A 26,883-nucleotide genomic window follows, 5' to 3' on the forward strand; every position below is an offset into this window, starting at 1 on the left:
TTACGTTATCAACTGAATTGATAAAACGAAAAAGTAAGTAAAAAGTAAAGTCAGAGGTTTCATCACTTCTTGTTGATGAGGAATTAATGAACAGAGGTCCCGTTACACTTGATATTTGCACGATAAAAATTAAAACTAATAAAAATAAAAAGTTCATTGTTCGGTAAAATATATAAAGGACTCATTCAGGTCCCACCGAGACTTGAACTCGGATCGCTGGATTCAAAGTCCAGAGTGCTAACCATTACACCATGGGACCCTGTACACAAAACCATTATGTACAGCACATGAATTACCTTTTGAATGGTTGATGTTCATGTTGGGTAGCTGGCTGACTGGCAGACATTCTTTTTTCAGATGCACTGGTAAGTCGCAACATAACATATGCGTTGTTAACCAAGCGTGAGGTCATTGAGATGGCTGGATATTGGCCAAGTTCCTGTTTTATGGACCGAGACGTAGTCGAGAAAATAGCCACAAATTGAGTAAAACCTTAATTCCTGTTCTTTGTACAATTCGTCAAAATAACCAAAAATCGAGAAAAATCTTCACTCCTGTGATTTTTCACATTGTTCGAAATAGACAAAACTTCTGAAAAATCTTCACTCCTTTTATGTCACAAATTCGTCAAAAAAGCCAAAAATCGAGAAAAATCTTAACTCCTATTGTCTCTCAAATTCGCCAAAATAGCGAAAAATCTAGCAAAACATTAACCCCTGTTATATATCAAATGCCTCAAAATAGCTAAAAATTGAGACATATGTTTATGTTCTCCTGGTCTCAAATTTTTAAAAATGGACAAAGATTAATCAATAAAGTTACTCCTTTCTTGTCTCAAATTTGTGTAAATAGTTTAAACATCGAGCAATAACTTAATTCCTTTCTAGTCTAAAATCCGTGAAAATGGCAGGAAACCGAGCAGTAAATTCATTTTTCTCTTAAGGTCTCAATGTCCTGAAAATGGCCAATAATTTAGTTATCAGTTCACTCTTTGGTGGTCTCAAAATTCATGAAAAGGAAATATTTCTTTTAGAAACAGATTTCTTGGAAGGAAACAAAAATTGTTTCGAAATTCTTCAGAAACATTTCGTATCGAAAACATTTTGAAAAAACAACGGCTGGATTTAAAAGTGTGGCTTTACAAGTGTTGTGTTGTGTTGTCTTTTCTTGTCTTGTGTTGTGTTCTAGTGTATTGTATTGTAGTTGTCTTGTGTTGTGTTGTGTTTTGTTGAGTAGGTATGTTTTCTTTGTTTTGTGCTTGTTGCTTTGTGTTTAGCAGGTTTCTTTTGTTTTATTCTTTTGTGTTGTTCATTTCTATTGTTGTGTTGTGTTTTGTTAAGTAGGTATGTTTTCTCTGTTTTGTGCTTGTTGCTTTGTGTTTAGTAGGTTTCTTTTGTTTTATTGTGCTTGTCTTGTGTCCTATTGTGTTGTTCTGTTTTAGTGATGTGTTGTGTTATGTTTGGGTGAAGGGTGATTGGATGGAAAGGTTATTGTATTCCGTATTGAATTGTAGTGTGTTAAGGAAATCAATGGGTTCAATAAATAACAAAAGAGGAGGGTTCATTCTGTATACCTTGCGCTTAGTTCACTGATTCCGCCCAAACCATCCGGGTGGTGTCGCACTTATATAGGCAAATAACAATAGCTTGATGGAAAACCAATCAGAAGCGAATGGCGTCATCACGTATTAACCAACAGGATAAAAGCAATAGAATAATTAACGCAAAGAACTGGACATAATCAAAATGGATTAACATAAGTGAGTAAACAGTTAGAAAGAGAATGTAGACAGAACATCAATAATGTCGTAAATATTCGCGTTTGGTAAACTCTGCCGCAAGATAAGAATAGAAAAGATTCGCGTGAGATATTTATGGGATAAAATTTTAAGTTCGATTCCCCTCAAGAAGCTTAAACGATCGTATGCTGATGATCTCTTTATCTCTGATACAACTTCACTGCTACTGGCTAGCGTGCGAATATTTCTGGTCTCACATTCGTTAAAATCGGCAAACGTAGAGCAATAAGTTGATTCTTTTCCTTCCTCAGTCCTGTTATGTTTCAAATTCTTGCATAAAAATTGAATTGAATTGAATATAGCATAAAATCGAGCAAAAAAGAATCTCTTGTCAAGCCTCAAATTCGTCAAAATGGCCAAAACTCGAGAAAACGTTAACTCCTGTTATGTCTCAAATTCGTCAAAATAGTCACAGATTATGAACAACGTCAACTTCTGTTTTCTCTCATTACTTCGTCAAAATAGCCAAAAATCTAGCAGTACCTTAACTCCTTTTATGTCTTAGATTAGTCTAAATAGCCAAAAATCTCGGAAAACCTTTACTCTCTCTGTGCTTGAATTTAGTAAAAATAGCTAAAAATCGAGCAAAACCTTAACTCCTGTGATGTCCCAAATTCGTCAAAATAGCCAAAAATCGAGATAGATTTTTAAGAGTGAATGTCAGTAAAAATCGAAGGAAATTCCTAAAAGGTGCCCACGGCCAAGAAAAGGAGTTCGCTCATACTTTGTCAGTTTGAAAGCCTAGGTAATTAAGTGAAGGATATAAGGTTAGTTGTTGTTTTAACTGGAAATTAAAAAAGTGAAAAGTGAACGAAAAACACATTTTTTCCCTGTAAACGAATAATCCGGATAATGTCAAGGGATATTATTTTCTAATCCAGATGTAAATACATTATATTTTCTCTCTATAAAACTGTGTAGTTTGTTTCCTTTTTTTATTATTTGGGTATAAGCTCTTCCTTCTATATTTAGTAGTTTATCAAATATTTAATCTTTCATTCCAAGATTAAAACTTGATTCAGTTACGTAGTTTCTGGCCTTTGAGTGGCATCTTTGTTGAATTATCCGGTGATCCGCCATCTTGTATTTGTTTTAATCAAGATACAATCTGTTGGCATACATGACGAGTTAAAGGAGTGTTCAATGCACCATGAGCGATCTCGTACGGCCATTTTTGTAGTCTAACATTAGATTCATTCATGAAATATTTCAAATTGTAGCCAAACGGCTCTAGGAAACTCATAATGAGATTGCAGATCTACAAACTGAAAACACAAGATGAATACGACGTGGCAGAACTTCAGTGTGTTGATGAGATCAGCGGCAGCAAACCTATCTTCTTATAGTTCTTTGCCGTAGGGCATTTGAACAGCTCGGTCATTCCCACAGCGAAGCATCAACGGCTTATGCTCGGGTTTTGCCCATGAAGGAGGCGGGGTTGGGGAAATAAGCTCGCTGGAGACATATGACTCAGATTATTGCAGTCTCTTCTCCTACATTCTCTCAAGTTTTCTTCTAATTTACGTAGCACGCGTTTGATTAAGCAAAAGGCGAGAGCTCTGAGAAAGAAAGTCCAAGTGCTGCAAAATTTAGCTGCCAAAATTGTTCTCGATATGCCAAAGTATTCATCTGCTTCCGAGGCGCTCGATCAACTTGGCTGGAATAACTTGACGAAAAGAAGAAGATTTCATAGATTGATATTGTTCTTCAAGGCTTTAAACGGCTTGATTGACTGGAATTTCAAGTCTCATAGTTATAAAGACACTCACAATTACAATACTCGAAGAAGAAACAATATTTAACATAAACTCCAATCACGTTGCTCTTGGGACCAAAACCGTTTTATTTATCAAGCCGCTGATGTCTTATCTGATGAAGTTTGACATTCTAGTGACATTCTAGCTTTTAAAAGACATCAGTAGGAGTGTTTCTTGAATTTTCTATTTTTATGCTCATTATTTGAATTCTTAATTTAATGTTTTAATTCTTAGCTTTCACTGTTCAGGCAATCTATTTTATTATGTACTTTGTCCCATTCAAGGCCCCTCTGAAAACCACATTTGTTACTTGGGCTCCCTGTTTAAATATCTTTATTGTTTTTATGGAGCCAATTCCTTTCCCTTTTTCACCGTTTATTTGCGCAATTTCTACATTTTCGCTAGCGTGTATGATCTGAGAGAAAAAAGGCGGCAGTCTAAAAGGTACTAGTAAGAAACTGGCGCCAGTTGCAGTGACACTTAGACCTTCCTTGTAAATTCATATGTTTCCCATCGTCCGACCGACTCCAATTTTTCAAAAAGTAAAAAACAAAAAAAGTTTCTGATCCATTACTTTCTCCTTTTCTTGGGCTTGTTATGTTTTGTATGCATCTTATTTCATTTATTTATTTTATTAGCTTCGCCTTACAGATAATACAAATGATCAACAACTTACAGAATACAATAAGAACACAATATGGCAAGTGGCTGGGAGCCAAGTCAGCGAAGCTTCATTACGTTCACTCAAACTCGTGTTCGTTTCGTTTTTATTATCCACTTGATTTTCAGTTTGAAAACAAACTTTTTTCTGTTTTTTCCAGACTTAAAAGGCAGAAGAAATTCTTCAAAGAATATAGGGGATAACGCATTAATACATTTGGAGTGAAAAAAAAAAAAGGCAAAATAGATAGGGGCCGGGAGTTGGTTTCTAAACTGGGTTGCCACGTCGTCGCTTTGACGAAAGGCTAACTCATGAAACGTCAGCACGCGAATCCCTTTGCGGTTGCCAAATAACGTTATCAACTGAATTGATAAAACAGAATCTTCGCTTTAAAGTAAAGTCAGAGGTTTCATCACTTCTTGTTGATGAGGAATTAATGAATAGAAATCCCGTTACACTTGATATTTTTATTTGCATGATAAAAATTAAAACGAATAAAATGAAAAATTCATTGTTCGGTAAAATATATAAAGGACTCATTCAGGTCCCACCGAGACTTGAACTCGGATCGCTGGATTCAAAGTCCAGAGTGCTAACCATTACACCATGGGACCCTGTACACGAAACCATTATGTACAGCACATGAATTACCTTTTGCATGGTTGATGTTCATGTTGGGTAGCTGGCTGACTGGCAGACATTCTTTTTTCAGATGCACTGGTAAGTCGCAACATTATATATGCGTTATTAACCAAGCGTGAGGTAAAGATGGCTGGATATTGGCCAAGTTCCTGTTTTATGGACCGAGACGAAGTCGTAAAAATAGCCACAAATTGAGTAAAACCTTGATTCCTGTTCTTTGTACAATTCGTCAAAATAACCAAAAATCGAAAAAAATCTTCACTCCTGTGATTTTTCACATTGTTCCAAATAGCCAAAAATTCTGAAAAATCTTCACTCCTTTTATGTCTTAAATTCGTCAAAAAAGCAAAAAATCGAGAAACATCGTAACTCCTATTGTCTCTCAAATTCATCAAAATGGCGAAAAATCGAGCCAAACATTAACCCCTGTTATATATCAAATGCCTCAAAATAGCTAAAATTTGAGAAATAACTTCATTTTCTCCTGGTCTCAAATTTTTAAAAATGGACAAAAATTAATCGATAGAGTTACTCCTTTTTTGTCTCAAATTCGTGTAAATAGTTTAAAAATCGAGCAATAAGTTACTTCCTTTCTGGTCTAAAATCCGTGAAAATGGCAGGAAACCGTGCAATAAGTTCATTTTTCTCTTCAGGTCTCAACGTCCTGAAAATGGCCAATAATTGAGTTATCAGTTCACTATTAGGGGATCTCAAATTCGTGAAAAGGAAATATTCCTTTTAGAAACAGGTTTCTCGGAAGGAAACAAAAATTGTTTCGAAATTCTTCAGAAACATTTCTAATAGAAAACATTTTAATAAAATTATTTAATAAAAACTAAACTAGTGAGCAGCACTCTGCGAACTGTAGTTGTATAACTTCTTTATTTCTCCTACGCGTTTCGTGTGACTAACGCACACTTCGTCAGGGAGTTTAACAATACAACATGATGTGCCTGTATCTATACCTAATTCGTGCTTAGAGTTTACATATTTACGTAAAAACACACCTACGGAATTGCATATAGGAAAGACAAACCCCGCAGTAATGCGTCTAGGAAACAGGCAGTAGATTTCGGCAAGGCGTGACATACTTTGCGCGTGATATAATTTTGGGGCCCACAGTTTTAAAAGTGGATTTAAAAGTGTGGCTTCGCAAGTGTTGTGTTGTGTTGTCTTTTCTAGTCTTGTGTTGTACTGTATTGTATTGTACTTGCCTGGTGTTGTGTTGTGTTTTGTTGAGTAGGAATGTTTTCTTTGTTTTGTGCTGGCTCCTTTGTGTTAAGTAGGTTTCCTTTGTTTTATTGTGCTTGTATTGTGTTCTACTGTGTTGTTCTTTTCTAGTGTTGTGTTGTGTTATGTTAGGTTGAAGGGTGATTGGATGGAAAGGTAATTGTATTCCGTATTGAATTGTAGTGTGTTAGGGAAATCAATTGGTTCAATGAACAACAAAAGAGGAGGGTTCATTCTGTATACCTTGCGCTAAGTTAACTGATTCCGCCCAAACCATCCGGGTGGTGTTGCACTTATATAGGCAAATAACAATAGCTTGATGGAAAACCAATCAGAAGCGAATGGCGTCATCACGTATTCACCAACAGAATAAAAGCAATAGAATAATTCACGCAAAGAACATAATCAAAAATGGAGTGAGTAAACTGTTAGAAAGAGAATGTTAACAGAACAGCAATAATGTCGTAAATATTCGCGTTTGGTAAACTCTACCGCAAGATAAGAATAGAAAAGATTCACGTGAGATATTTATGGGATAAAATTTTAAGTTCGATTCTCGCAAGAAAATTAAACGATCGTATGCTGATGATTTCTTTAACTCTGATACAAATTCACTGCTACTGGCTAGCGTGCGAATATTTCTGGTCTCACATTCGTTAAAGTCGGCAAACGTAGAGCAATAAGTTGATTTTTTTCCTCCTTCAGTCCTGTTATGTGTCAAATTCTTGCATAAAAATTGAATTGAATTTAGCCTAAAATCGAGCAAAAAAGTATCTCAAGCCTCAAATTCGTCAAAATGGCCAAAACTCGAGAAAACGCTAACTCCTCTTGTGTCTCAAATTCGTCAAAATAGTCACAGATCATGAACAATATTAACTTCTGTTGTCTCTCATTAATTCGTCAAAACAGCCAAAAATCTAGCAGTACCTTAACTCCTTTTTTGTCTTAGATTCGTCTAAATAGCCAAAAATCTCGGAAAACCTTCACTCCCTCTGTCCTTGAATTTAGTAAAAATAGCTAAAAATGGAGCAAAACCTTAACTCCTGTGACGTCCCAAATTCGTCAAAATAGCCAAAAATGGAGAAAGATTTTTAAAAGTGAATGTCAGTAAAAATCGAAGAAAATTCCTAAAAGGTGGCCACGGCCAAGAAAAGGAGTTCGCTCATACTTTGTCGGTTTGAAAGCCTTGGTAAATAAGTGAAGGGTATAAAGTAAGTTGTTGTTTTTATTTTTTTTAACGTTTCACGTAACGGTAGAAAGCCACGAAAAACGGTCATCCTACCGGAATCTCGGATTTCTCCTCGCGAGAACTCGAATTTTTTCACTTTTCAGCTTCTCATTACACATGGAAAACGAGGAAAGCATATTCAATAATAGGACGAATGCAGGAACGAAAGAATTGTACGCAAAAGAGACTAGGCCTGAGCGCTTTAACTGAGAAGAACAATATCTTTTCCCAGCTTTAATGTCTCAAATTCTTCAAGATAGCCACAAATCTTAAAAATTCTTCACTCCTATCATCTCTCCAACTTTTCAAAATATAAAAAAAAATTAAGACAAATCTTCACTCCTGTTAAGTCTCAAATCCGTCAAAAAAAGCCCAAAATGTGAAAAATCCACGCTGCTCTTGTCTCACACCTAGTCAAAGTAGCCACAAATCTTGAAAAATCTTCACTCCTGCTCTGTCTGAAATTCGTCAAAATAGGCAAGAATCGAAAAAATCGTGACTCCTGTTGTCTCAAATTGCTCAAAATACACAAAAATTGAGAAAAATCTTCACTCCTGTTACCACTCAAATTCATCAAAATAGCCAAAAATTGAACATAACCCCTGCTATGTCTAAGATTTGTCAAAAAGGCGTAGGCCTGGGCGCTTTAACTGAGAAGCACAATAGCTTTTCCTAGCTTTATGTCTTAATTTCTTCAAACTAGCCAAAAATCTTTAAAAAAATCTTCACTTCTGTTATGTCTCAAATTCATCAAAATAACCAATCATGGAAGAAAAGCTTCACTCCTTTTATGTCTCCAATTCGTCAAAATAGCCAAATATCGAGAAATAACAACTTCCGTTATGTCGCAGATTCGTTAAAATAGTCAAAACTCGAGGAAACCCCTCACTCCTGCAATGTCTCTATTTATTAAAAATAGCCAAAAATCGAGAAAAATCTTGACTCCTCATCTGTCTCAATTTCGTCAAAATAGCATAAATCGAGAAAAACCTTAATTTCTGTGATTTCTCATACTCGTACAAAATAGCCAGAATCAATAACTCCTTGACTCCTGTTGTTTCAAATTCCTCAAAATACACAAACACATCAAAAGAGCAAAGAAACGAGAAAAATATCACTCCTGTTATTTCTCAAATTCTGAAAATAGCCAAAACTGGAGGAAACCAGAAAAACACCTTTTGTCTCAAATTGGTAAAAATAGTCAATTATTGAGCAAAACCTTAATTCCTCCTGTGTCTCAAGTTTGTAAAAATAGTACAAACTCGAGAAAAAAGGTTACGACTAAATTTTATAAAAATAGTTAAAAATCGAGCAAATTCTACACTACTGTTAGCGCTAAAATTCGTCAGAATAGCTATACCTTAACTCCTGTGATGTCTAACATTCGTCAAAATACCCTAAAGTCGATGAAAACTTCACTCCTGTTCTGTCTCAGACTCGTCTAAATAGCCAAAAATCTCGAAAAACCTTTACTCCCGCTATCTCTGAATTTAATAAAAATGGAGAAAAACCTTCAATCCCTCACTCCGTTTCGAAGTCGTCAAAATAGCCAAACATAGTGAAAAATCTACACTTTTCTTGTAACTCAAATTCGTCAAAATAGCCAAACCCAGAGGAAAACCTTGGCACCTTTTATGTCTCAAATTCGTAAAAGTAACCAATTATTGAGCAAAACTGTAATTCCTCTTGTGTCACATGTTCGTGAAAAAGTAGAAACTCGAGAAAAAAGTTAACTCCTGTTACGTCTAAATTTTGCAAAAATATCCAAAAACGAGAAAAATCTTCAGTCCTGTTATCCCTCAAATTCGTTAAAATGGCCAAACATCGAGCAAAACCTTAACTCCAGCTGTCTCAAATTCTTCAAAATAGCCAAACATTTAGCAGTACCTTAAATCCTGTTGTGTTTAAGGTTCCCCATAATACCCCAAAATCGAGGACAACCTTCACTCCAAAATTACTAAAAAAAAAATCGAGAAAAATCTTAAACCCTGTGATGTTTTAAATTCGTCAGAGCAGCCAAATATGGAAAAAACCTTGACTACAGTTAAGTCTCAAATTCGTCAAAATAGCCCAAGATCGTAAAAAAATCTTGACATCTGTTATCTCTCTTTAATTCGTCAAAATAGCCAAAAATCTAGCAATACCTTAACTACTGTTATGTTTCCGTTTCACCGAAATAGCCACAAATCTCGGAAAACCGTCACTCCCGAAACAGATTTCTTGCGTGGAAAGAAAAATTGTTTCGAAATTCTTCAGAAAAATTTCATATCGAAAACATTTTGAGAAGCAACGGCCGGATTTAAAATTGAGTGTGGCCTCACAATTGTTGAGTTGTGTTATGTTGTGCTGTATTGCGTTGTAGTTGTCTGTTGTTGTGTTGTGTTTTGTTGAGTAGGTATGTTTTCTTTGTTTTGTGCATATTGCTTTGTGTTTAGTAGGTTTCTTTTGTTTTATTTTGCTTCAAGTGTCTTGTGTCCTACTGTGTTGTTCTTTTCTATTGTTGTATTGTGTTATGTTTGCGTGAAGGGTGATTACCCTAACTCCTGTTATGTCTCAAATTCGTCAAAATAGTCAAAAATCAAGCAGAACATTACCTCTTGATATGTCCTAAATTCGTCAAAACACTCAAAAATGGAGAAAACCCTTCACTCCTTTTACCTCTCAAATTCGTAAAAATAGCTAAAACTTTAGCTAAACCTTAACTCCTGTTCTGTCTTCAATTCGTCAAAATAGCCAAAAATCTAGAAAAATCTTCACTCCTTTTTCAAATTGTTCCAAAAAGCCAAAAATCCTAAAAAATCTTAATTGCTGCTATGTCTCAAATTCGTCAAAAAAGCCAAACATCGAGAAAGAAAAAATAGCCAAAAATTTAGAAAGATCTTAATAACTCCAGCTTTCACTCAAATTCGTCAAAATAGACAAAAATCGAGCCAAAACTTAACTCCTGTTATGTTTCAGATTCATCTAAATAACCAAAACTCTCGGAAAAACTTTACTCATTATCAAGCTTGAAAATGAAAAAGTAACACAGAAATATTGGTTTGATGACACGGTTTGGAGAATTTCTGTGTTTCGCGATGCCACCAATTTGATCAAATTTCGAATGTCCTATTTCCAAAGCGGGAAGCTAGGAACAAGCAGGTTTGACCCACTGTTGAAGAGAACACGTTAAAGAGCAGGTTTGTGTTGGCCTTTGTTTGAGGTTTAAAATTTTAATGACATCACATGAAAACCAACAATACATGCAAGATACATCACCTTTGTCGTAAGAAAGAAATGAAACACCTTCAGCCAATTCTATTGTCCAGCCTAAGTTAATTTTTTTTCTTGGACGTGTAGTTTTGGCAAAAGGGATTTCGTGATGAAAAATGTTATATTCCTTTAAAAATATAAAAATAAAATAAAACGTAATGAAGGAACCATGCGTCGGCCGGGAATCGAACCCGGGTCAACTGCTTGGAAGGCAGCTATGCTCACCACTATACCACCGACGCATTCAACGTATTTTTCTCGGTAAATAAATTGTCCATGAAGGCTGGTTATTCACAAGCAAGTTTTTCCAAGACGAGTCTCTATTTAATAAGTTTTATATTCTCGCGTGTAAGGCAAATTTGTAAATTTTTTGTCGTTGCAGTTTTTGAACCTGTTCACTGACAACTTATTAAAATGTCGAGTTCTCGCGAGGAGAAATCCGAGCTTCCGATAGATGACCGTTTTTCGTGGCTTTCTGCCGTTATATGGAATACTTCAAAAAACTAACCTTATATCCTTCACTTACTTACCTAGGCTTTCAAACTAACAAAGTATGAGCGAAATCGATTTTTTGTACCGTGGCCACGATTTCTTTGATTTTTACTGGCAATTAGTTTTCAATCCTGTTGCCTCTAAAATTCGTCAAAATAGCCAAATATCGAGAAATATCTTCACTCCTGTTGTCTTAAATTTCCTCAAGAGCCAAAAAGCAAGAAACAATTAATTCCGGTTATGTCTCAAATTCTTCAAAATAGCCAAAGATCCTGAAAATCTTAACTCCTTTTATCTCTTATTAATTCGTCAAAATAGCCAAAAATCTAGCAGTACCTTCACTCCTGTTATGTTTCAGTTCGCCCAAATAGCCTAAACCTTCACTCCTGTAATGTCTCAATTAAGTAAAAAAAAAAAAAGCCAAAAATCGTGAAAAAACTTCACTCCGTTGTCTTAAATTCGTCAAAATAGCCAAAATTTGACAAAAATCTTGACTTTTGTTGTCTCAAATTTCTTAAAATACACAAGAATAGTGACATCTTAACTAAAGTTATGTCTCCAATTCGTCAAATTAGCCAAACTAGAGAAAAATCCTCACTCCTTTTATCACGCAAAATCGTCAAAATAGCCAAAACTCGAGAAAAATCTTCACTCCTGCTGTGTCAAATTCCTCAATGAAGAGCCAAAAATCTAGGAGTACATCTACTCTTATTATGTTTCAGTTTAGCCTAAATAACCACATACTCGGAAAACCTTCACTCCCGTTGTCCTTGAATTGAGTAAAAATAGCTAAGAATCGAGTCAAACATTAAACCCTGTTATACATCAAATTCCTCTAAATAGCCGGAAATTGAGAACTAAGTTTTCTCCTGGTCTCAAATTTTAAAAAATAGACAAAAAAAGCAAGCAATAAATTTACTCCTTCTGGTCTCAAATTCGTGAAATTAGTTAAAAAGTCGAGCAATAAGTTAATTCTTTTCTGGTCTAAAATCCGTGAAAATGCCGGCCAATAATTTAGTTATCAGTTCACTCTTTGGTGGTCTCAAATTCGTTTGAAAGAAATATTTTTTTTGGAAACAAAAATTGTTTCGAGAATTTTCAGAAAAATTTCATATCGAAACGATTTTGAGAAGGAACGGCCGGATTTAAAATTGAGTATGGCTTCGCAAGTGTTGTGTTGTACTGTATTGTATTGTAGTTGCCTGTTGTTGTGTTGTGTTTTGTTAAGTAGGTATGTTTTCTCTGTTTTGTGCTTGTTGCTTTGTGTTTAGTAGGTTTCTTTTGTTTTATTGTGCTTGTCTTGTGTCCTATTGTGTTGTTCTGTTTTAGTGATGTGTTGTGTTATGTTTGGGTGAAGGGTGATTGGATGGAAAGGTTATTGTATTCCGTATTGAATTGTAGAGTGTTAAGGAAATCAATGGGTTCAATAAATAACAAAAGAGGAGGGTTCATTCTGTATACCTTGCGCTAAGTTTACTGATTCCGCCCAAACCATCCGGGTGGTGTTGCACTTATATAGGCAAATAACAATAGCTTGATGAAAAACCAATCAGAAGCGAATGGCGTCATCACGTATTAACCAACAAGATAAAAGCCATAAAATAATTAACGCAAAAAACTGGACATATTCAAAGTGAATTAACATAAGTGAGTAAACAGTTAGAAAGAGAATGAAGACAGAACAGCAATGTGGTAAATATTCGCGTTTGGTAAACTCTGCCGCAAAATAATAAAAGAAGAAATACGCTTGAGATATTTATCGCATAAAGTTTTAAGTTCAATTCCCACAAGAAGCTTAAACGATCGTATGCCGTGATTTCTTTAACTCTATGGAACTTTACTGCTACTGGGTAGCGCGCGAATATTTCTGGTTTCACATTCGTTACAATCGGCAAAAGTAGAGCAATGATTTCATTCCTTTCTTTCTTCAGGTCTGTTATGTCTCAAATTCTTCAAAATAGCGACAAATCGAGAAACATCTTCACTCCTGTTTCGTCTAAAATTCATCAAAAGGGCCGAAAATCAAGAAAAATCTTCACTTCTGTCATGTCTAAAATTCATCAAAAGAGCCAAAATTTGAGAAAAATGTTTACTGACCTGTCATGTCTAAAATTCATCAAAAGAGCTAAAGATCGAGAAAATTTTCCCCCCTTGTTCTGTCTGAAAAGAGCCAGAAATCGAGAAAAATCTTCATTCCTGTTCTGTCTAAATTCATCAAAAGAGCCAAAAATCGTGAAAAATCTTTTCTCCTATTCTGTCTAAAATTCATCAAAGAGCCAAAAATTGAGAAAAATCTTCACTACTATTAGGTATCAAATTCGCCAAAATAGCCAAAAAATCGAGCTATTCCTTAACTCCTGTTATGACTAAAATTCGTCAAAATACCCCGAGAATCGAGGAACACCTTTACTCCTGTTACGTCGTAGATTTGACAAAATAGCCAAAAATCAAGCAATACCTGAACTCTTGTTATGTTTCAGTTTCGCCCAAGTAGTCAAAAACCTCTGAATTTAGTGAAAACGGGGAAACCTTCATTCCTATGAGGTTTCGAAATCATCAAAGTAGGAAAAAATAGTGAAAAATCTATACTATTGTTAGGTCTCAAATTCGGCACAATAGCCAAAAGTCGAGCAAAAACCTTAATTTTTTTAATGTCTCAAATTCTTCGAAATAACCCAAAATCGACAAAAACCTTGGGTGCTTCCCATTTACATGGAAAACCCAGAAATTCCAGGTGGAAAATCAAATGGTAAGCATCATTCCATTTAGAGTGCTGCTGAAATTATGGGTTCTGGTCAAAGTGATGCATTTTTATTGCTACTTTTGGGATTTACAGCTGATGTTCATACATTTTGCATGTAATCCATCTTCTGTTAAGACAAGCTAAATCCGTTCGTATTTATGCCGAAAATTTCCATCCGGGTAGTTTGCGTAAATGGTAAGGACCCCTTGACTCCTTTTCGGTGTCAAATGCCTCAAAATAAACAAACATTTAGAAACGTGTTCACCCTTTTTATGTCTCAAATTACCCAAAAGGGCCAAAAATAAGAAAAACCACTCCTGTTATGTCTATACTTCATAAAAAAAAGCCAAAAATCGTTAAAAACTGTTCACCGCTGTTAGGTCTCAAATTCGTCAAAATAGCCAAAAGTGGAGCAAAACTTTGCATCCTGTCATGTCTCAAATGCGTCAAAATAGCGAAATATCGATCAAAACCTTAACCCCTGTTATATATCAAATTTGTCAAAATTGCCAAAAATTGTGAAATAAGTTCATTTGCTCCTGGTCTCAACTTTTATAAAATAGGACAAAAATTAAGCAATAATTTACTCCTTTAATTTCGGTTCTGAAATTCGTGAAAATAGTTTAAAAATCGGGAAATAAGTCTAAAATCCGTGAAAATTGCGGGAAACCGAGAAATTAGTTCATTTTTTTCTGGTCTCGATGTCGTGAAAATAATTTATCTGTAATTTTACTCTTTGGTGGTCTTCAATTCGTGACTGAATAGCCACAAATCGAGCAATAAGTTTACTCCGTTCTTTTCTCAAATTCGTGTAAATAGCTAAGAATCGGGAAATTAATAAGTTTGTTGCTTTCTGGTGTCAAATTCGTGAAAAGGAAATATTTCTTTTTGCAACAGATTTCTCGCGAGGAAACAAAAATTGTTTCGAAATTCTTCAGAAACATTTCATATTGAAAATATTTTGAAAAGCAACGACCGGATTTAAAAGTGAGTGTGGTTTCGCAAGTGTTGTGTTGTGTTGTACTGTATTGCATTATACCTGTCTGGTGTTGTGTTGTGTTTTGTTGAGTAGGTATGTTTTCTTTGTTTTGTGCTTGTTGCTTTGCGTTTAGTAGGTGCTTGTCTTGTGTCATATTGTGTTGTTCTTTTCTAGCGTTGCGCTGTGTTATGTTTGGGTGAAGGGTGATTGGATGGAAAGGTAAATGTATTCCGTAATCAGTGGGTCCATGAATAACATAAGAGGACGGTTCATTCTGTATACTGTGCGCTAAGTTTACTGATTCCGCCCAAACCATCCGGGTGGTGTCGCACTTATATAGGCAAATAACAATAGCTTGATGGAAAATTAATTAACGCAATGAACTGGACATAATCAAAATGGATTAAAATAAGTGAGTAAGAAGTTAGAAAGAGAATGTAAACAGAACAGCAATAATGTCGTAAATATTCGCGTTTGGTAAACTCTTCGGCAAGATAAGAATAGAAGAGATACGCGTGAGATATCTTTGGCATAAAGTCTTAAGTTCGTTTTCCGCATAAAGCTTAAACGATCGTACTTCTGGTCTCACATTCGTTACAATCGGTAAAAGTAGAGCATGAGATGATTCTTTTTCTTCTTCAGTTCTGTTATGTCTGAAATTCTTGAATATAGAATAAAATCGAGCAAAAAGGTATCTCTTGTCAAGCCTCAAATTTGTCAAAATGGCCAAAAATCGAGAAAAAGTTAACTCCTGTTATGTCTCTAATTCGTCAAAATAGCCACAGATCATGAACAATATTAACTTCTGGTATCTCTCATTAATTCGTCAAAATAGCCAAAAATCTAGCAATACCTAAACTCCTTTTATGTCTCAGATTCGTCTAAATAGCCAAAAATCTCGGAAAACCTTCACTGCTGCTGTGCTTGAACTTAGCAAAAATGGCTAAGAATTGAGCAAAACCTTAACACCTATGATGTCCCGAATTCGTCAAAATAGCCAAAAATGGAGAAAGATCTTAAGAGTGAATGTCAGTAAAAATCGAAGAAAATTAAAAAGGAAGAAATGTGACCACGGCCAAGAAAACGATTTCTCTCATACTTTGTCAGCTTGGAAGCCAAGGTAAGTAAGAGAAATATGACAGGTTAGTTTTTTGAAATATTCCATATAACGGTAGAAAGCCACGAAAAACGGTCATCCTACTGGAAGCTCGGATTCCTCCTTGCGAGAACTCGAAATTTTTCACTTTTCACCTTCTCGCTGCACATGAAAAACGAAGCAACCATATTCAGTAATAGGACGAATGCAGGAACGAAAGAACTGCACTATTTAACGCGAAAGGGCCTAGGCCTGAGCACTTTAACTGAGAAGGGCAATATCTTTTCCCAGCTTTAATGTCTCAAATTCTTCAAGATAGCCACAAATCTTAAAAATTCTTCACTCCTGTTATCTCTTCAACTTTTCAAAGTACAAAAAAAATTAAGACAAATCTTCACACCTGTTAAGTCTCAAATCCATCAAAAAGCCCAAAATGTGAACAATCCACGCTGCTCTTGTCTCACATTTACTCAAAGTAGCCAAACGTCTTGAAAAATCTTCACTCCTGCTCTGTCTGAAATTCGTCAAAATAGGCAAGAATCGAAAAAAAACCATAATTCCTGTTGTCTCAAATTGCTCAAAATACACAAAAATTGAAAAAAATCTTCACTCCGGTTACCACTCAAATTCATCAAAATAGCCAAACATCGAACGTGACCCCTGCTATGTCTAAGATTCGTCAAAAAGGCGTAGGCCTGGGCGCTTTAACTGAAAAGCACAATAGCTTTTCCTAGCTTTATGTCTTAATTTCTTCAAACTAGCCAAAAATCTTTAAAAACACCTTCACTTCTGTTATGTCTCAAATTCATCAAAATAACCAATCATGGAAGAAAAGCTTCACTCCTTTTATGTCTCCAATTCGTCAAAATAGCCAAATATCGAGAAATAACAACTTCCGTTATGTCGCAGATTCGTTAAAATAGTCAAAACTCGAGGAAACCCCTCACTCCTGCAATGTCTCAATTTATTGAAAAATAGCCAAAAATCGACAAAAATCTTAACTCCTCTTCTGTCTCAAATTCGTCAAAATAGCATAAATCGAGAAAAACCTTAATTGCTGTGATTTCTCAAAGTTGTACAAAATAGCAAGAATCAATAACTCCTTGACTCCTGTTGTTTCAAATTCCTCAAAATACACAAACACTGAGAGATATCTGCACTTCTGCTTTGCCTCAAATTCATCAAAAGAGCCAAGAAACGAGAAAAATATCACTCCTGTTATTTTTCAAATTCTGAAAATAGCCAAAACTGGAGGAAAACCTTGACACCTTTTGTCTCAAATTCGTAAAAATAGCCAATTATTGAACAAAACCTTAATTCCCCCTGTGTCCCAAGTTCATAAAAATAGTACAAACTCGAGAAAAAAGTTACGTCTAAATTTTATAAAAATAGTTAAAAATTGAGAAAATTCTACACTACTGTTAGGTCTGAAATTCGTCAAAATAGCTATAACTTAACTCCTGTTATATCTAACATTCACCAAAATACCCCAAAATCGATGAAAACTTCACTCCTGTTCTGTCTCAGACTCGTCTAAATAGCCAAAAATCACGAAAAACCTTCACACCCGTTATCACTGAATTTAGTAAAAATGGAGAAAAACCTTCAATCCGATGAGGTTTCGAAGTCCTCAGAGTAGCCAAACATGGTGAAAAATCTACACTCTTTTAGTAACTCAAATTCGTCGAAATAGCCAAACCCGGAGGAAAACCTTGGCACCTTTTATGTCTCAAATTCGTAAAAACAACCAATTATTAAGCAAAACCGTAATTCCTCTTGTGTTGCATTCGTAAAAAAGTAGAAACTTCTGTAACGTCTAAATTTTGCAAAAATATCCAAAAAACGGGAAAAATCTTCAGTCCTGTTATCCCTCAAATTCGTTAAAATGGCCAAACATCGAGCCAAACCTTAACTCCAGCTGTCTCAAATTCTTCAAAATAGCCAAAACTTCAGAAATACCTTAACTCCTGTTGTGTTTAAGATTCCCCACAATACCCCAAAATCGAGGAAAACCTTCACTCCAAAATCAGTGAAAAAAAGAAATCGAGAAAAATCTTAAACCCTGTGATGTTTTAAATTAGTCAGAGCAGCCAAATATCGAAAAAAAAACCTTCACTACAGTTATGTCTCAAATTCGTCAAAATAGCCCAAGATCGTGAAAAATCTTAATTTCTCTTATCTCTCTTTAATTCGTCAAAATAGCCAAAAATCTAGCAATACCTTAACTACTGTTATGTTTCAGTTTCACCGAAATAGCCACACATTTCGGAAAACCTTCACTCCCGAAACAGATTTCTTGCGAGGAAAGAAAAATTGTTTCGAAATTCTTCAGAAAAATTTCATATCGAAAACATTTTGAGAAGCAACGGCCGGATTTAAAATTGAGTGTGGCCTCACAATTGTTGAGCTGTGTTATGTTGTACTGTATTGTATTGTAGTTGTCTGGTGTTGTGTTGTGTTTTGCTGAGTTTTTCTTGTCTTGTCTCCTATATTGTGTTGTTCTTTTCTATTGTTGTGTTGTGTTATGTTTGCGTGAAGGGTGATTACCTTAACTCCTGTTATGTCTCAAATTCGTCAAAATAGTCAAAAATCAAGCAGAACATTACCTCTTGATATGTCCTAAATTCGTCAAAACACTCAAAAATGGAGAAAACCCTTCACTCCTTTTACCTCTCAAATTCGTAAAAATAGCTAAAACTTTAGCTAAACCTTAACTCCTGTTCTGTCTCCAATTCGTCAAAATAGCCAAAAATCTAGAAAAATCTTCACTCCTGTGATTTTTCAAATTGTTCCAAATGGCCAAAAATCCTGAAAAATCTCAACTGCTGCTATGTCCCAAATTCGTCAAAAAAGCCAAACTTCGAGAAAGATCTTAACTCATGTTGTCTCTCAAATCCGTAAAAATAGCCAAAAATTTAGAAAGACCGTTATAACTCCTGTTTTCACTCAAATTCGTCAAAACAGCCAAAAATCGACCCAAAACTTAACTCCTGTTATGTTTCAGATTCATCTAAATAACCAAAACTCTCGGAAAAACTTTACTCATTATCAAGCTTGAAAATGAAAAAGTAACACAGAAATATTGGTTTGATGACACGGTTTGGAGAATTTCTGTCTCTCGGGATGCCACCAATTTGATCAAATTTCGAATGTCCTATTTCCAAAGCGGGAAGCTAGGAACAAGCAGGTTTGACCCACTGTTGTAGAGAACACGTTAAAGAGCAGGTTTGTGTTGGCCTTTGAACGTTTAGAATTTTATTGACATCACATGAAAACCAACAATACGTGCAAGATACATCACCTTTGTCGTAAAAAAGAAATGAAAGAACTTCAGCCAATTCTATTTTCGAGCCTAACTTAATTTTTTTTCTTAGACGCGTAGTTTTAGAAAAAGGAATTTTGTGATAAAAAATGCTATATTCCTTTAAAAATATAAAAATAAAATAAAACTAAAAGAAGGAACTATGCGTCGGCGGGGAATCGAAACCGGGTCAACTGCTTGGAAGGCAGCTATGCTCACCACTATACCACCGACGCATTCAACGTATTTTTCTCGGTAAATAAATTCTCCATGAAGGCTGGTTATACACGAGCAACCTTTTCCAAGACGAGTCTGTACTTGATAAGTTTTATATTCTCGCGTGTAAGGCAAATTTGTAAATTTTTTGTCGTTGCAGTTTTTGAACCAGTTCACTGACAATTTATTAAAATGTCGAGTTCTCGCGAGGAGAAATCCGAGCTTCCGATGGGATGACCGTTTTTCGTGGCTTTCTGCCGTTATATGGAATACTTCAAAAAACTAACCTTATATCCTTCACTTACTTACCTAGGCCTTCAAACTGATAATAAAAGTATGAACGATTTCTTTGATTTTTACTGGCAATTAGTTTTCAATCCTGTTGCCTCTAAAATTCGTCAAAATAGCCAAATATCGAGAAATATCTTCACTTCTGTTGTCTTAAATTTCCTCAAGAGCCAAAAAGCAAGAAACAGTTAATTCCGGTTATGTCTCAAATTCTTCAAAATAGCCAAAGATCCTGAAAATCTTAACTTCTGTTATCTCTTATTAATTCGTCAACATAGCCAAAAATCTAGCAATACCTTCACTCCTGTTATGTTTCAGTTTCGCCCAAATAGCCTAAACCTTCACTCCTGTAATGTCTCAATTAAGTTAAAAAAAAGCCAAAAATCGTGAAAAACTTGACTCCTGTTGACTCAAATTCCTCAAACCAAAATCGAGAAAAATCCTCACTCCTGTTATCAGGCAAAATCGTCAAAATAGCCAAAACTCGAGAAAAATCTTCACTGCTGTTGTCTCAAATTCCTCAAGAGCCAAAAATCTAGGAGTAGATTAACTCCTATTATGTTTCAGTTTTGCCTAAATAGCCACAAGTCTCGGAAAACCTTCACTCCCGTTGTCCTTGAATTGAGTAAAATTAGCTAAGAATCGAGCCAAACATTAACCCCTGTTATATATCAAATTCCTCAAAATAGCCAGAAATTGAGAAATAAGTTAATTTTCTTCTGGTCTCAAATTTTTAAAAATGGACAAAAAAATCAAGCAATAAAATTTACTCCTGTCTTGTCTCAAATTCGTGAAAATTGTTAACAAGTCGAGCAATAAGTTAATTCCTTTCTGGTCTAAAATCCGTGAAAATGGCGGGAATCCAAGCAATAAGTCAGTCATTTTTCTCTGTTCTTAATGTCCTGAAAATGGCGGCCAATAAGTTAGTTATCAGTTCACTCTTGGGTAGTCTTAAATTCGTGAGAAGGATATATTTCTTTTGGAAACAAAGATTGTTTCGAAGTTCTTGAGAAACATGTCATATCGAAAACATTTTGAGAAACAACGGCCGGATTTATGGCTTCGCAAGTGTTGTGTCGTACTGTATTGTACTTGTCTGGTGTTGTGTTGTGTCTTGATGAGTAGGTATGTTTTCTTTGTTTTGTGCTGGTTGCTTTGAGTTTAGTAGATTTCTTTTGTTTTATTGTGCTTGTCTTGTGTCCTGTTGTGTTGTTCTTTTCTAGTGTTGTGTTATGTTTGGGTGAAGGGTGATTGGTTGGAAAATAAATTGTATTCCGTTTTTAATTGAAGTGTGTTGAGAAAAATCAAAGGGTCCAATGAATAACAAAAGAGGAGGGTTTATTCTGTATACTGTGCGCTTAGTTTACCGATTCCGCCCAAAACCATCCGGGTGGTATTTCACTTATATAGGCAAATAACAATAGCTTGATGGAAGACCAATCAGAAGCGAATGGCGTCATCACGTATTAACCAACAAGATAAAAGCCATAGAATATAATTAACGCAAAAAACTGGACATATTCAAAATGAATTAACACAAGTGAGTAAACAGTTAGAAAGAGAATGTAGACAAAACAGCAATAATGTGGTAAATATTCGCGTTTGGTAAACTCTGCCACAAGATAAGAATAGAAGAGATACGCTTGAGATATTTATGGCATAAAGTTTAAGTTCGATTTCCTCACAAAGCTGAAACGACCATATGCTGATGATTTCTTTAACTTTATGGAACTTTACTTCTACTGGGTAACGCGCGAATATTTCTGGTCTCACATTCGTTACAATCGGCAAAAGTAGAGCAATGATTTCATTCCTTTCTTTCTTCAGGTCTGTTATGTCTCAAATTCTTTAAAATAGCCACAAATCGAGAAACATCTTCACTCCTGTCTCGTCTAAAATTCATCAAAAAGGGCCGAAAATCAAGGAAAATCTTCACCTCTGTTCTTTCTAAAATTCATGAAAAGAGCCAGAAACTGGGGGAGAAAAATCTTCACTTCTGTCACGTCTAAAATTCATCAAAAGAGCAAAAAATTGGGGAAAATGTTCACTGACCTGTCATGTCTAAAATTCACCGAAAGAGCCCAAAATTGAGAAAAATCTTCACTACTATTGAGTATCAAATTTGTCAAAATAGCCAAAATATTGAGCTATTCCTTAACTCCTGTTATGACTAACATTCGTCAAAATACCCCAAAATCGACGAAAACCTTTACTCCTGTTATGTCTTAGATTTGCCGAAATAGCCAAAAATCAAGCAATACCTTTAACTCCTGTTATGTTTCAGTTTCGCCCAAGTAGTAAAAAATCTCGGAAAACCTTTACTCCTGTTATCTCTGAATTTACTAAAAACGGGGAAAAACCTTCAATCCTATATGAGGTTTCGAATTCGTCAAAGTAGGTAAACATAGTGAAAAATCTATACACCTGTTAGGTCTCAAATTCAGTTCGGCACAATAGCCAAAAATCGAGCGAAACCTTAAATGTTTTAATGTCTCAAATTCTTCAAAATAACCCAAAATCGACAAAAACCTTGACTCCTTTTCAGAGTCAAATTCCTCAAAATACACAACCACTTAGAAACGTCTTCACTCTTGTTATTTCTCAAATTACTCAAAAATAAAGAAAAGTCACTCCTGTTATGTCTATATTTCATAAAAAGCCAGAAATCGTAAAAACTGTTCACCACTGTTAGGTCTCAAATTCGTCAAAATAGCCAAAAGTGGAGCAAAACTTTACATCCTGTCATGTCTTAATGCGTTAAAATAGCGAAAAATCGATCAAAACATTAACTCATGTTATATATCAAATTTGTCAAAATTGCCAAAAATCGTGAAATCAGTTCATTTGCTCCTGGTCTCATTTTTTTTTAAAAAAAGGACAAAAATTAAGCAATAATTTACTCCTTTAATTTCTGGTTTCAAATTCGTGAAAATAGTTAAAAAATCGGGAAATAAGTCTAAACTCCGTGAAAATGGCGGGAAATCGAGAAATAGTTCATTTTTTTCTGGTCTCGATGTCGTGAAAATGACCAATAATTTATCTGTAATTTTACTCTTTGGTGATCTTCAATTTGTGACTGAATAGCCACAAATCGAGAAATAAGTTTACTCCTTTCTTTTCTCAAATTCGTGTAAATAGCTAAGAATCGAGCAATTAATAAGTTTGTTGCTTTCTGGTGTCAAATTCGTGAAAAGGAAATATTTCTTTTGGCCACAGATTTCTCGCGAGAAAACAAAAATTGTTTCGAAATTCTTTAGAAGCATTTCATATCGAAAATATTTTGAAAAGCAATGACCGGATTTAAAATTGAGTGTGGTTTCGCAAGTGCTGTGTTGTGTTGTCTTTTCTAGTCTTGTGTTGTGTTGTACTGTATTGTACTGTACTCGGTCTGGTGTTGTGTTTTGTTGAGTAGGTATGTTTTCTTTGTTTTGTGCTTGTTGCTTTGTGTTTAGCAGGTTCTTTTTGTTCTATTGTGCTTGTCTTGTGTGTTATGTTTGGGTGAAGGGTGATTGGATGGAAAGGTAATTGTATTCTGCATTGATGAATAACAAAAGAGGAGAATTCATTCTGTATACTGTGCGCTTAGTTTACTGATTCCGCCCAAATCACCCGGGTGGTATTTCACTTATATAGGCAAATAACAATAGCTTCATGGCAAACCAATCAGAAACGAATAGCGTCATCACGTATTAACCAACAGGATAAAAGCAATAGAATAATTAACGCAAAGAGCTGGACATAATCAAAATGGATTAACATAAGCGAGTAAACAGTTAGAAAGAGAATGTAGACAGAACAGCAATAATGTCGTAAAGAAAGTAATGAAATTATTTCTCTACTTTTGCAGATTGTAACGAGTGTGAGACCAGAAATATTCTTGCGCTGGCCAGTAGCTGTAAAGTTGTATAGAGTTAAAGAAATCATCAGCTTACGGTCCTTTGAGCTTCGTGCAGGAATCGAATTTAAAACTTTATGCCATAAATATGTCACGCGAATCTCTTCTATTCTTATCTTGCGGCAGAGTTTACCACACCCCTGTTATGCCTCAAATTGTTCAAAATAGCATAGAATCCAGCAAAACGATATCTCTTTTAAAACCTCAAATTCGTCAAATCGATAAAAGTGAACTCCTGTTATGTCTCAAATTCGTCAAAATAGCCTGAAGATCATGAAAAATTTTAACATTTGTTATCTCTCATCAATTCGTCAAAATGGCCAAAAATCTTTCAATACCTTAACTCCTGTTATGTCTGAGATTCGTCTAAATAGCCAAAAATCTGTCGTGCTTGAATTTGGTAAAAATAGCTAAAAATTGAGCAAACCGTTAACTTCTGTGATGTCTCAAATTCGTCAAAATAGCCAAAAATTGAGAAAGATTATTTAAAACAGGTTTAAGGGAATAAAGATTTGGGACTACGTAATATACGAAGAACTCTTTTGCCGCATTTAATTTCTTAGGTTGCGTGTTGTTTGCCAAGGTAATTGTTAATCGTCTAAACAGAGTATGAAAGTTATAGTTTGAAGGAAAACACGTTTTGGCCATTACAGCAGCCATCGTCAGTAACGAAATAAGTTACAGAATTAAAAAATGTCTTCAAAATCAAAATGTGCCTGCGTTTCTCTTCAAAATGTTACTTGTTTCCCGCAATCAAGACCTTATGACGATATGAAAGTCTTAAAAAAAATCAAGGACGGTGCCTACTAATGCAGAGGTTTTTCCGCGCAGTTTATTACGGTGGGAAAAGCAGATCTTCCCAAGGGCTATTGGAGTCCTAAAAGAAAATTAGGGGTAACCACGCATTTTTTTTGAGATAATTATAAAGAAACAATAATTCTAAAAAGTACTAAAATACAAAGAAATGTTTGGCATTTTTTATCAAATTGAAGGTCTATTATCTCTGAAAAGTGCACGGTTACTCCCATTTTTTTTTAAATACCAAGAGCACTTGCTAAATTCTGCTTTTTTCCCATAGTTCAAAAATATCCCTGTATTAGTAGACGCCACCCATTGGAAACCCGAGTATCTCGAGATGCGCAGAACGTATGCGCTGTAACAAAAGTAGGCACCGTCCTTAAACTAAAAAGGATATATACACTTAGTATGCCACAGTTTGGCAAAGGGATTTATAATCAACAGAAAACGAAAATAAAAGAGGAGGAAAATGCACTGCGTCGGCCGGGACTCGAACGCGGGTCAACTGTTTGGAAGGCAGCTATGCTCACCACTATACCACCGACGCCTTGCTCCTGTTAATCATACATTAAGTTGTTCATTTTAATCATCCATCCTCTTAAAATTTAGTCCATTTGACGTCCATTTGAATACAAAAACGTTTGAAATTAACTTATGTTGTTTCCACTACATGTTTAGAGGCGGGAATGTCAGTTCAAGGAAATATGGAGCCAAAAAATGAATTTAAGATAACTGCTGTACAACAATGGGCCGATAATTGAAGCAAATAGTTGTTGTTATAGAGAAAGGAATGGACCGAGGTGAAACCCTTGGTAACAGTGTCCTGACTGGAGGTCAAAGGTCAGATTCACGAAGCTCCTCTAAGTTGAGATGCATTAAATTATTTGAAGTACTGTTTTTGAACAATAGTCTGTTGTTAATTTAACAATGAGCTGTTATCAAAAAAGCAATACTTTAAAATCTTAACTTAGGAGGGCTTTGTTAATCTGGTTTCTTGAACACTACCAAAAAAGAGAGAAAAAGGGACAGAGTTTCTTAATGTGTGTTGAAAAATAAAAAGGGGCTCTGTCAAGGTCCCACCGAGATTTGAACTCGGATCGCTGGATTCAAAGTCCAGAGTGCTAACCATTACACCATGGGACCCTGGACACGAGTGATAGCAAAATATTGAATGTTATTATTAACCGGATCTAGACAGGAAGGAGGGGGGGGAGCGGATTTCGCCTGAGCTCTGATTTGGAATGTTTCTATCTTCTTTTATTATCCTATTTTATTTTCTATCTTCAAGAAACGTATTAAATCAGCTGATTTATCTCAACTGATCGACAATACTTCTAGGGACTCTTTTCTCTGCAACAACTATTTCCGTATTTATTTATTTATTTATTTATTTATTTATTTATTTTTATAAGTTATATTAAGTTTTATAATTTTTATAAGTAGTTAGGTGTCTTCTAACACATTGTATAGTGGTATTGGTCGATCGTATGTATATTTTATAATGTAAAGTAGTTAGGTGTCCCAAATTAGCGTATTCTAGTAGGCTAGAAGCTACGACACGTTAATAAAGCTTTCATTTCATCTATTTGTAAGCTAGAGCCACAAAACTTTGCGACTGATTTTTGAGAAATTTGTTGGAGCACAATTTGGTATGGTAAGTTAAGTTAATATTCACCGAATTGGATCTTACCAAGGCAATCAAACTTCAACGGACATTTTCTTTTTCGGAAATGGAATATCACTGTTTGATAAATGAACAAAAATTATAGTAATTTTCATATTTTAGATCATTTGACCGTTCTTCTCTTTATTTTGATAGCTTTCATGTAAACTTTTGGCAGTTTTCTAAAGTTTTGGGGAAGTCAAGAAATCCAAGATGGCGAATCCAAAATGAAAAAAAGTAAAAAAATGGAACGATACCACATTAAAGGATCTAATAAGTTAAAATAACGAAACAAATAATACAAAAAAAGCAAGACTGGTGGTTCACAGAAGGAAAAATGCATTCTTTTCTTCTTCAGAGTCCCACAGATAAGAACAAAAGGTTACGTGCAAGATGACCACCATTTAGAAGTCATGGCGCGTCATATGGCACCATGACTTCCCATTGTGGACAGCAAAGGACATATCCCTGCGCGTACTGTTCATTCTCCATGTTTCATTGACATACCTTTAATATTATGGGAGTTATGGAGGCGGATCAGGGAAATTGACTCTCGAAGACCAAAAGTGCCTAGTCTAGATTGGGTTAAAAAAAAACGCTTTCAATTTGTAAGCAGACACCATCAAACTTTGTGAATTTTCCTGAAATTAGTCTGGCAACAATTTGGTATAAAATTTCATGACGTGATGTTCATGGCAACAAGATCTTGGCAGTCATTTTTGTCAAAGGAAATCAGATGTTGACATACTATCATAGTTTTCCTCACTATGATAGAATGAGTTTGAGTTCGATGAACAAGATACAGAAACGAAAGAGTTAAACGATAGGGGAAAAGAAACAGCTA

General features: G+C 35.2%; 5 non-coding genes across 5 annotated transcripts; all 5 read right to left on the reverse strand.

The window, feature by feature from the left end:
* Positions 1-187: 187 nt before the first annotated feature.
* Trnaq-uug (transfer RNA glutamine (anticodon UUG)) lies at positions 188-259 on the reverse strand. Its single transcript has one exon. It is a non-coding gene; the product is annotated as a tRNA-Gln (tRNA).
* A 4,499-nt stretch (positions 260-4,758) lies between these two features.
* Trnaq-uug (transfer RNA glutamine (anticodon UUG)) lies at positions 4,759-4,830 on the reverse strand. Its single transcript has one exon. It is a non-coding gene; the product is annotated as a tRNA-Gln (tRNA).
* A 5,908-nt stretch (positions 4,831-10,738) lies between these two features.
* On the reverse strand, positions 10,739-10,810 carry Trnag-ucc (transfer RNA glycine (anticodon UCC)). Its single transcript has one exon. It is a non-coding gene; the product is annotated as a tRNA-Gly (tRNA).
* A 14,041-nt stretch (positions 10,811-24,851) lies between these two features.
* Positions 24,852-24,923, reverse strand: Trnag-ucc (transfer RNA glycine (anticodon UCC)). Its single transcript has one exon. It is a non-coding gene; the product is annotated as a tRNA-Gly (tRNA).
* A 524-nt stretch (positions 24,924-25,447) lies between these two features.
* Trnaq-uug (transfer RNA glutamine (anticodon UUG)) lies at positions 25,448-25,519 on the reverse strand. Its single transcript has one exon. It is a non-coding gene; the product is annotated as a tRNA-Gln (tRNA).
* Positions 25,520-26,883: the final 1,364 nt, after the last annotated feature.

This window comes from Pavona decussata, unplaced genomic scaffold, assembly GCF_977016875.1.
Source record: "Pavona decussata unplaced genomic scaffold, jaPavDecu1.1 SCAFFOLD_96, whole genome shotgun sequence".
Lineage (NCBI taxonomy): Eukaryota > Metazoa > Cnidaria > Anthozoa > Scleractinia > Agariciidae > Pavona > Pavona decussata.